At 36.1% G+C, this 9,652-nt stretch overlaps 1 long non-coding RNA gene across 1 annotated transcript in view; it reads left to right on the top strand.

The window, feature by feature from the left end:
* LOC146592743 (uncharacterized) overlaps positions 1-6,537 on the top strand; it is a 6,895-nt gene extending 358 nt beyond the window's left edge. The window contains exons 2-3 of the long non-coding RNA XR_014896531.1: positions 4,206-4,299; positions 6,346-6,537. This is a non-coding gene — a long non-coding RNA (uncharacterized LOC146592743). The remainder of the gene's footprint in view (positions 1-4,205; positions 4,300-6,345) is intronic.
* The last annotated feature ends 3,115 nt before the right edge of the window (positions 6,538-9,652 follow it).

Below are 9,652 nucleotides of genomic sequence, written 5' to 3'. Positions count from 1 at the left end.
GGCGGGGCGGTGGCGGCGGCTCGGCGCCGCGGCATAGCTAGTGTCTCTGTGTGCGCTGCTTGGGCGAGGCAGAAGAAGCCTTGCGGCGCCCCGGCCGCACGGCGCAACCGAGCGAGAGTCGGGATGAAGTGCGAATGCGCCGGCGGCGGCCAGCGGGGCTGGCGGCGCCGGGCGCTCCTCGCGGAGAGTGCTGTGTCACTGCGCGACGCGCAGCTGAAGGCGAGGGCACCTCGGTGAGCAAGGCGAGGGAGAGCAGGTGGCTGAGAGAGTGTAAGGTGGGGGAAATGCGAGAAGGGAATAAAGCTGTCTGCCTTCCCTCTGTATCTCTGTCTTCTGAAGCACAAATCTATATGCTGGCTTGCTTTTTGTCGTTAAAAAAGTTAATGAATGAGGGAATCAAAATCTGGATTTCGGTGAACATCATGTGTTTCATTGGCTCAGCGTCTTTTTACAGACTTAAAAGATTCCCTCAAGGGCATGATTGTCGGTTTCCTGTATGTCCTTAATCCTGGGAATTGCCTTGAGCTGTGGATGATGAGAAATGGATGGATGGAAGTCAGAGATTTCTCTGTGCTATCTTCATTGTATATAATTCTTTGAGCCTTATATGAGTCTAGCTCAAGAGCCTCATTACCTGTTTAAAAAAAGTTTTTGCCCTTACTAGCTGAGGAAGTTATTAAAGTAGTTAAGCTGATAGCTGAAACAAACTTGAGAATGCTGTTTTTTTTTTTTTTTTTTCCATATGTGTTTTCTAAACAGGCAAAAGTTGTTTCTCTTACTTAATGTAAATTAAGTATTGGTTGTAGGCTGGAAGAAAATCCTGGAAGCATGCTTCTGAATTTTGGGTTGGCCAGTGCACTGAATTGCTCTTATAAAAGTTGCCTGTAAGTTGCCCACAAAGCGGGAATATTTCTCAATTCATTGTTTTCTGCTAGTTTGAGTTTTTGCATTAATCTCAATTGATCTTAAAATTTTGGGGGTTTTGGCTCAGTATTTCTTACAGTGTCAGTAGAGACAACTTTTGTCATGATTTTACCTTCGTTTCTCTGTTGCCACTCTGAAAGAAACATTCTTTGAATAGGTGAACCAGACTAAAAATATCAACTTTATAATGTCTTCAGAAACTGGAAAAAACTAATAATTACGGTAAATTAAATCACCTTAAATCTGAAGGGAACTCCTCATTGAGTTCATGAGTAATGAGCATCAATATACTTAAAACCAAGCAAAATCAAGTTAATTGTACTTGAATCTTATCTGTGCTGCTAAAACCAAACATCCATAGTTGAGATGCTTGGCAAATTCTCTGGGCAGAGCAAGTTTTATTAAATAGTGACCACAATCAAGTTTCTTGTAGATCTTATCTTCCAAAGATTAAGAACTGCTAAGGAGGCCTGATTAAATCTGCCAGTGAAATAATACTGTTAAGAGGTTGTAAAGAATTTTCTTGCCACCTTTAATGTTTTCCTCAGTTTCTTTGGAAGGTATCATGATAAATATTTGATCAAACTCTTGTCAAATATTTGTTCTTTCACATGAAAACACAATCCTTCTGTGCAGCAAAAAGAGTTTGCATTCTATTACCCGATTATTCATATCCAAAAGAAATCAGATAACGCAAACTTACACTAAAGGATAAAAACACTGGATTTAGGGGAAGCATTCCTACTTAAACTTGATTTGATAAACTGTTTCAAGAAAAGTTCTAAGGATCTAAAGCAGATGTTCTATTTTTATGGAACATTTTATTTGACATACAGCGTGACAATTTTAAGTGTATGTGAATTGGTCACTTACGAACTTCTTGTACAGTTCTTCTCAGGAGTATAAAGTGATAGGATTTCAGGTTTTTTTTAATCCTTTACTCTAGAAAGAATTTTTGTTTTTCTTTTTCAAGAGCAAAATAAACTGGTCAGTGTTTTTGTTTTTAAGGGGTCCAACCATGGCAAGTTTATCAAAATCAATTTTATAGTTTTGATTTACAGTAATAATGCTACTATCAAATGTTCTTGATAATCTGTCCAACATAATGCTTTTTTTATCTTTTCTTTTTTTATTTACCAAGTCACAGGCATATAGTGTAACTAGATGAGTAACTTCAGTATGCAATTCTAGTGTATAGTGTCAACATCCAGATAGTGTTGAGCACATAGTTACAGCTGTGAGAATATATTTCAGGGTTTACTTTCACTCATTTATCTCTCCCTTCCTTCCCTGCCCCAAGTCGAAGATGACATGGGCCAGTTTGACTCTTCTTCACCCAGCGAAACTTGGAGCATGTTTCAGCAATCTCTCCAACTGATTTTTTGTGACTGAAGCTGTTGTGTATGTTGTGCTGATATTAGTCATTATGGTTCTTTGGAATCTTTAAGTCTGACCTGTTTATGAAGTTTGACCTTCTGTTTGTTTCAAACCATTTTGAGCTTTGTTCTTGTATCTCTGAAATCCGGATAAACAGCATAAACAATAAAGCGTGCTTTTTTAGGGAGACAAATCAAGTATATTGTATAAATAAGCAAAATTTATTGCAGATAATACTAAAATAAAATCCTTCCTATTGAACAACTAGCAGAAACTAAATTCAGGTAGTTCTTTTCTTTCTGTACTGCATATTTTTCTCTTTAAATTTTCTCCCTGGTCTCTTTCTTTGCTCTCCTTAGGACCATTAGCATTTTCATACAAAGTAAAAAAACTGAATAAGTATAATAAAATATACATATTTGGGCAGGGAAGTTTAATCTTACTGCCTTCTACATCTATGTCTTTAATCAGTTACAAATGGATTTTCTGTTCTGGTAAATCTCATATTAATGATGTTTTGCCTGTCAGTGTTAGAAAAGAGCAAAAAATAATTCAAGAACCAACCCTCGTTCTTATAAAGCTGTTCACAGTCAATTTGGTTTTAATCTCTTATTCCCTTATCTTTTTTTTTTCCGTAGTTCTGTCAGTGTTTTATGTTACTTTGGGCCTTAGTCATCAGAGCTTTCTCTGGATGGGCAGCAGATGATTTACTGAATTTAAAAGTGTTTAGGATTAGGGAAGGAATAATCTAATCTCTTTAGATATACTAGTAGTCTATCAGATACAAAATACAAGGTCACAGTTGTCAAAACTATCTTTTCTGTCAATAAAGCTTTTAGTGTTGATTTAATAACTGGACTTGATTTTTTTTACTACTTTTACATTCAAAGAACTGCACGTTTTCAAATGTGAGGCCTACTGGGATCCTGCTGTCACAGTATTAGAACAAAATCAGAATATTGAGGAAACAATTGGGGGAGGACTTTGGGGATGGAGGGACTGCATTAGAAAAAACTTGATGTCTGTCAGTGAAAAAGAATTGATGAACTGTGAGGGACTTGGTCTAAAATCAAGTTAACCAACTTGTATTTATGTAGTGATTCTATGCTTTTCTGTTTTTTTATTTGTTTTTTTTACACAAGTTAGTTAAATTTTTTTTGTAATGAAGAATTAATTCAATGATCAGTACTTTGTCAAAAATAGTGTACCAAATTACAATTTTTAAAATTAAAAATTAAGCTAAAAGTTGACATTTAGTCTATTCTCTCTGTAAGGAAACAGCTCCTACTGTATTAGGAACCCAGAAGTAGGTAGTTATTGGTAGCAACTACTGTTTGCAAATGTCTGTTTCAATTTGCCTTTGCCTCTGTATTACAGATATGTTTTTGTCACTTATCCATAGACTGTCAAAGTCTTATCTGAGTGGATTGAGGATTTTTGTGTTTTGGTAAAAGCATTTGATAATATATTTACTTTTTAAATTAAAAAAAAAATTAAATATAAACTGTTGGAACTGCACACCATTTTTTTGAGCTTTTAGGAGTCAAGTACTCAACCATCTTGTCTTTTTACATTGTTACTAGAGCTTTTCCATTTGCCTGCAAAATATATCTTCCTCATAAATCTGTAATCCTGAAAGCCATGATGTGATGTATATAGTGATTTTACTAAGCTGTGCTTTTATTATAATTCAAGAAATTGTGATGTGGGTTTTTTTGTCCTTTTTTTTTTTTTTTTTTTTGTGAATACTTGAGCATGATCAAAACTTTTCTGTAAAAGAGAGGAATTCTTAGCAGCTGGAGTCTTTCTTACCCAGAGGCTGAATTAATCTGCCAGTATAACATGGACATGATATCAAAGCAATACAGGATACAATACTTAGACTTTTTTTTTCCTGTCTTTAGATTGGACTGGTTTAGATGAAGATGAAGATGCGCATGTCTGGGAAGACAATTGGGATGATGACAATGTAGAAGACGATTTCTCCAATCAGTTAAGGTAATTTTTTATCCTTAACTTACTATTTTAAAAATAGGGTATAATGGTTCAAAAACTGCATTGTTTAGAAGGTTATATCTGAAAGTTTGAAGTCTGCTCGCTTTAGAAAATATAGATCTGAAACAAATAGAAGAAAAGCTCTGCTTCATGCTTATCTGTCTCAAGTCTTTCAGAACAAGATTTGTGGGATTAGAGCTCCATTCCATGTGCTGCCCTATCTTAGGGCTCATAGCACAGTTAACTATCATGTTACTAACATCTTTGGGCTTTTTTAGTGTTATACACCTTAAGACAGTACAAAGATTTTGTCAAATTGTATCAAAGTTCACACTTCAATTTAACAGAAATAACTCTGTTTCTATGTAGCCTACATGTGTGTGGTTCAGAGCTAATTCTGAAATCTATTGCAAGATTAATAGCAGGAGGTCCAAGGTTATCTTTTATATCATATGATATGCAAAGTATGTTAGTATAAATTTTTTTTCTTATACCTCCAAATAGCATTGCTGTTCTTGGTCCAAATAGATAAGTGAGCTCTGGCAAATTTGTCCAAATTAATGTTAAAGTTCCTTTCCTGTGTGTGGTGAGCATGTTGTTTATGAGAAACAATAGCAAAATAACTCTTCATAATATGCTTTTTAAAGAAGTGATAGTAACTCAAGTACCTTTAATCTAGCTGTTTAGTCCTCTCTGTCACTTGTCGTTTAAGTTTAACCCTTTATTGATTCTAAATTATAACTTAAGGTGTGTTAACCATCAATACAAACTCTCAAATTCTCATTTTATAATTAATCCATCTCTATGTTGGATGCAAAACAAACTGTCTGTAATACAGCTTGTTTAAACAGTCTCTGGTCTGACCTGCCATGTGGAACTCGGATGACCGATGTGTAGCAGATAGGAGAATTAAGTCTGATATAGTTGTTTGCTACAAGGTTGAAAAGCAGTTAAATTAATAGGTTAAGTTGTAATATTGAAAATGGATTTGGTGCATTGTAAAACAGGAACTTTTAAAGTATGGCATTCTTGATCATCATAGTTTTGACAAGCCTTTGATAAATGTCTTAATTGTAGTGGGTAGTACTGGTGTCCATATACTAGTGTTAAAATGAAGGATTGCAGTGTTGCTATTCTACAGCCTGTTTTTATTTCATCTTGCTTCTGGAAACTGAAGTTTTGCATTTTTTGTAAACAAAAGTATGTGCTTGCTTCTTGACTGAGTCAAAAGAAACTTTTCTATTGTAAAGCAATTTAGTAATCTCTATCCCAAATTCATAGTTAGGGTAATTTACAGCAGTTACAAAAAGAAAATGCTGCGGTCCTCTGTTTCTAAAATTCCATCACTTAAGTGTTTCAAGCAACTTAAAATGTTTTTAGAGATTTGAACTATTTTCCAATAATATCTAGACACCATATGCTGTAACTAAGAGATACACAGGAGATAGTTCTGGCTGGTGTGATGGAGGCAAGTAGGGACAGAAAAGAAGGTTAACTTTTGCGGTCACAGACATGCTGTCCTGGCTGCAGCCAGGTGAACGAAGCAATCCTTCTCACCTGAAATTGTTTGCTGGAGAGTAGATCTCACTGAGATTTAAAAGTACTGCAGTCCAGTAGTGTTAAAAAAATTGGAAATGCATGTATTTTTAAATTCATCAGATYAGCACGTTCATTGGGTTCAAGGAAACTCTGAGCATAACCAGCAGAAAACAAAATTTTGTTTTTTCTAATGTGTCTGGAGTTGTTGCTGACTCACAGGTACTGTGTTGCACCATATAACCTAACTCCTACCACAGTGTAACAGAGGACAGTAACTACGCTGAAAACAAATATTTGAATATTTTACTTAGAGTTTGTTTCAAGTCATCCAAGACTGACTAGGCTGAAGAACTACAAAGCAAGTGAGGTTAGTTATTGATGTTAATCAAAAAGCAATATGACTTCTTGTTCATACTGTTTAAAATGATTGTATATTATCCATTATATTTAAAACTGCAAGTGACTGATAATATTTTGTGTTTCAATATACTTATCTTTTTTTTTATACAGAGCTGAATTAGAAAAACATGGATACAAGATGGAAACCTCATAGTTTTTGCTGAATATGGAGTAGTTTAACATTGAACTGTGGATAGACTATATTGAGAAGAAGAAAAAAATGGGAAACAAGAAGAAACATTTAGTTCATTATCTCCTTGGATTTATTATTGTTTTGTATGAAAAATAAAGTTTTTAAACTTAGCCTAGTTGTATGTTCAACCTATGCCAAACTGATAACTTTTTCAGTTCCAAAATGCCTTGTGTGACAGAGTTTATAATCTTGCCTGTAATGCTATCGGTGATCTTTCAGTTGCTGATGTTATTGAACTGAAACCAAGGAGAACCAAATGAGTATTATCAGAATGAATACTCAAACTCCTTTTTTGWTGGGGAGGTTGAGATGTCAAGGGAAATAAAATACTAATATATTCCAATTAAAATGCAACAGAAATAGAAAATATTTTTGATGACTGATAAAGTTTATTTTGCTTCAGGATTTTATTTCATAATGACTTGCTTTATTTTCATTAGTAATTTTGCATGGGTGCTGGTTTGATAGCCCTGAAAAATAAAGCCCCCTGTAAAATACATTTTACAACAGCAGAAACCCAAATTCACCAGTCTTGTTCTGTCATGTCTCAAGCCTGTTAAAGAGGAGACCTCTGTGGAGGTGAGAAGAAATTTTTGTTCTCATGCTTATTTAATCCTAGGAATCTCTGCTGAAATTGCCTTCAATTTGCCAGTTATAGCAGTTCATCTATATCACACGAACATGCCTGCTGAGAACGGAAATCAAACTTCCAACTCATTTCATGGAGGCCAACAAATAGTTGCCAGAAAAATACAACAGCAGTGACTGGATTCGATTACTATCTGAACTAGAAAACAGAAGGTGAAAATTACAAAACCCATTACTGATTCCATGAATCCTCTCCAAAGGAGCTGTTAAAGTCTAGTGTACACAAAGATATAGGGAGATGGCAGTCCTCGAATGCAGACCATGATTGCAAGAAAAAAAGAAAAAAAAAAATTGCTTTGCTTTCAGTATAAAGGKACAAGTAAAGGTATGAGCTCATATAATTTGATTAACTGTGTTTTGGCAGGCAGCTCATTGCAGGACAGCAAAGATTTAAAGTTTTTTCAAAACAAGTTTTCGGAGTAAAGGTATTAGGTGATGAAAACTTAGTAGTGACAGTAAATGCTTTCCTTATCATTGTTAGATAACTGAGTATCTTTTGTTATAATTGCATATATTAATACAAAATTCAGGGAAGATGATATCCTTCCCCAAAGTTACTCATGTGACCTGTTCTTGTATTTATAGTGGAGACAAAAATTGCTGTGGCCCAGTATTGCTTTCTGAAGATAGCTCTGTAAGACGGAGACCTGACATTATCATCTAAATGGTTTTGCAAAACTAAATGTTTTGGATGGAATTTAGATACGTTTAGTGTATCCAATTCTACACTGTGGGAAAAGAAAGGATGATATCTTGAACAAGACATGGCCTATGCTCAAATAAATGACTTGTGCAGTTTGACATATGGAGCCTGGAATACAAAGTCCTGCAATTTGTATTTTGATAAGTAACAAACCAAAAGTCTGTAAATTGAGCAGCAAATAGCAATGCAAACAACCTCAAGTCAGTGTTGGGAGTTAAAGAAATAGTATGTTGCATACAATTCTGGGATTGCTGCTGTTTTTGATCTGTTTTGGGAAATTGAATGAAACTGATGAAAATAAGACAACAGGAGAATTATGGAAAGGTCTGAAGCAATCTTTGGATATTGGCAACTGCTTGTTATAGACCATTTTTGAAACATGGCTAAAGCAGCCCTAACACATCAATTGCTGGCAGCAGCAGTAGTCCTTTAATAGCAGCAGGAGGAAGCCATTGAGGCAGAAAGGCATYTTTGCCTCAAGAAATTTTGCTTAGATTTTACTGAGCCACAGTTGCCTTTCAGTATTGTTTTTTGTATTTGTAACAACATGATGCAAAAGGTTAGAAAAGATTAGAAGTGGCCCCCCCCCAATTTCTCAGGACTAGAAATGAGGAAAACTAGGCTGAGATAAGGTGGTTCTGCACCCATGCAGTATTTCAGTAATAACTTTCAGCTGCTAGCAGGTATCTGAACACCCCCCGAGCAATCCACTTTGAAGATGTTTGGTGATATGTTTTGAGTAATACTGTCCACATAAGAGAACATGTTGCAAAGAAGTAAACAAGAAATTGCGTATAAAATGGTATGACAGTGTAGCTTATTGCAAAATCAAGCACTCAAAGACTGATGGCCAGTGTAATTACCACTATTCTTAGGGGGTTTTGCCCTTAAGTTTATCATGTGGTTATATAGTTTGTTTCTGCAAGATGGTTCACTTACTCTCTGCACAAGAGTAATGTAAATTCTATTATTTAAAACTTTCTATTAGAAAAATTATTTTGGAACGTTTTTATTTCAGATTGACTGATTTCATTTTTTTCCTAAAAATATTCAAACCCAACTGGTTTTGAGACTGAAGCTAAAGATTTTTTCTCCTCCCCCCCCTTTTTTTGGCCCTTGAAAGCTTTAGTATTCTAGAGGGAAGCTGGAATGTGAAGGATGCCACTGTAGCAATTCACTCTAATTTACTTGTTTTACAACTTAAATCTTCTACATGCTTGGAGACTGGAGCTTTTGAGATCATTTATGCTGGGAGAGGTTTTCCTTGTAGTTCTTCCTTGGTCTTGTTTCAGTGATACCCGTTTAGCTGAGGTATGCATAAAGTGGGGGAGATGGTAATGCTGTGGGAGAGGGAGGGAAGACACGCTGAGAGGAGACAGGGTTTTGGGAAAAAGGATCCGCAAACTGGTGAGGATGGGAGTGTTGTGGAGAAAGTGAGCTTGGCAAAGACTCGAGTGCAGGGAAGCCGGAAGATGTGCATGTGGTAGGAATGGGGAGCGAATATTGCTGCTGGATAGTCTGAATTCCTGACTGTGGGAAGAGGTGAACRTTTCCCTGCATTTTGGGACCTAACCTCATTGCCAGCCTGGCCCTCAGCTGAGCTGCGGGACTCTGCTGCAGTGTCGTTACACTTCTGAGCTGTGCTGTGGAACGTGAGGKGCACCTGAAGCTCTCCATGATCGGAAGATTTGGAAGCCTTTCCCGTTTGAAGAAAGCCGGCTAGCTCTGRTCTGGATGTTGAGGAAGTACTAATGCAAAGCACTAGTTAGTTAATTCAGAGGAAAGCATTCAAAAAGGTGCCGTGATTGCTAATTAGTTTGGCTTTCTCAGTTGACTTTACCTTGGTCCTTAAGAAACTATACAAACTTAAGTGC

This window comes from Rhea americana, unplaced genomic scaffold (genome assembly GCF_003343005.1).
Source record: "Rhea americana isolate MKP2758 unplaced genomic scaffold, rheAme1 scaffold_32, whole genome shotgun sequence".
Classification (NCBI taxonomy): Eukaryota; Metazoa; Chordata; class Aves; order Rheiformes; family Rheidae; genus Rhea; species Rhea americana.
This window is presented reverse-complemented; position numbering and strand designations above follow the sequence as displayed.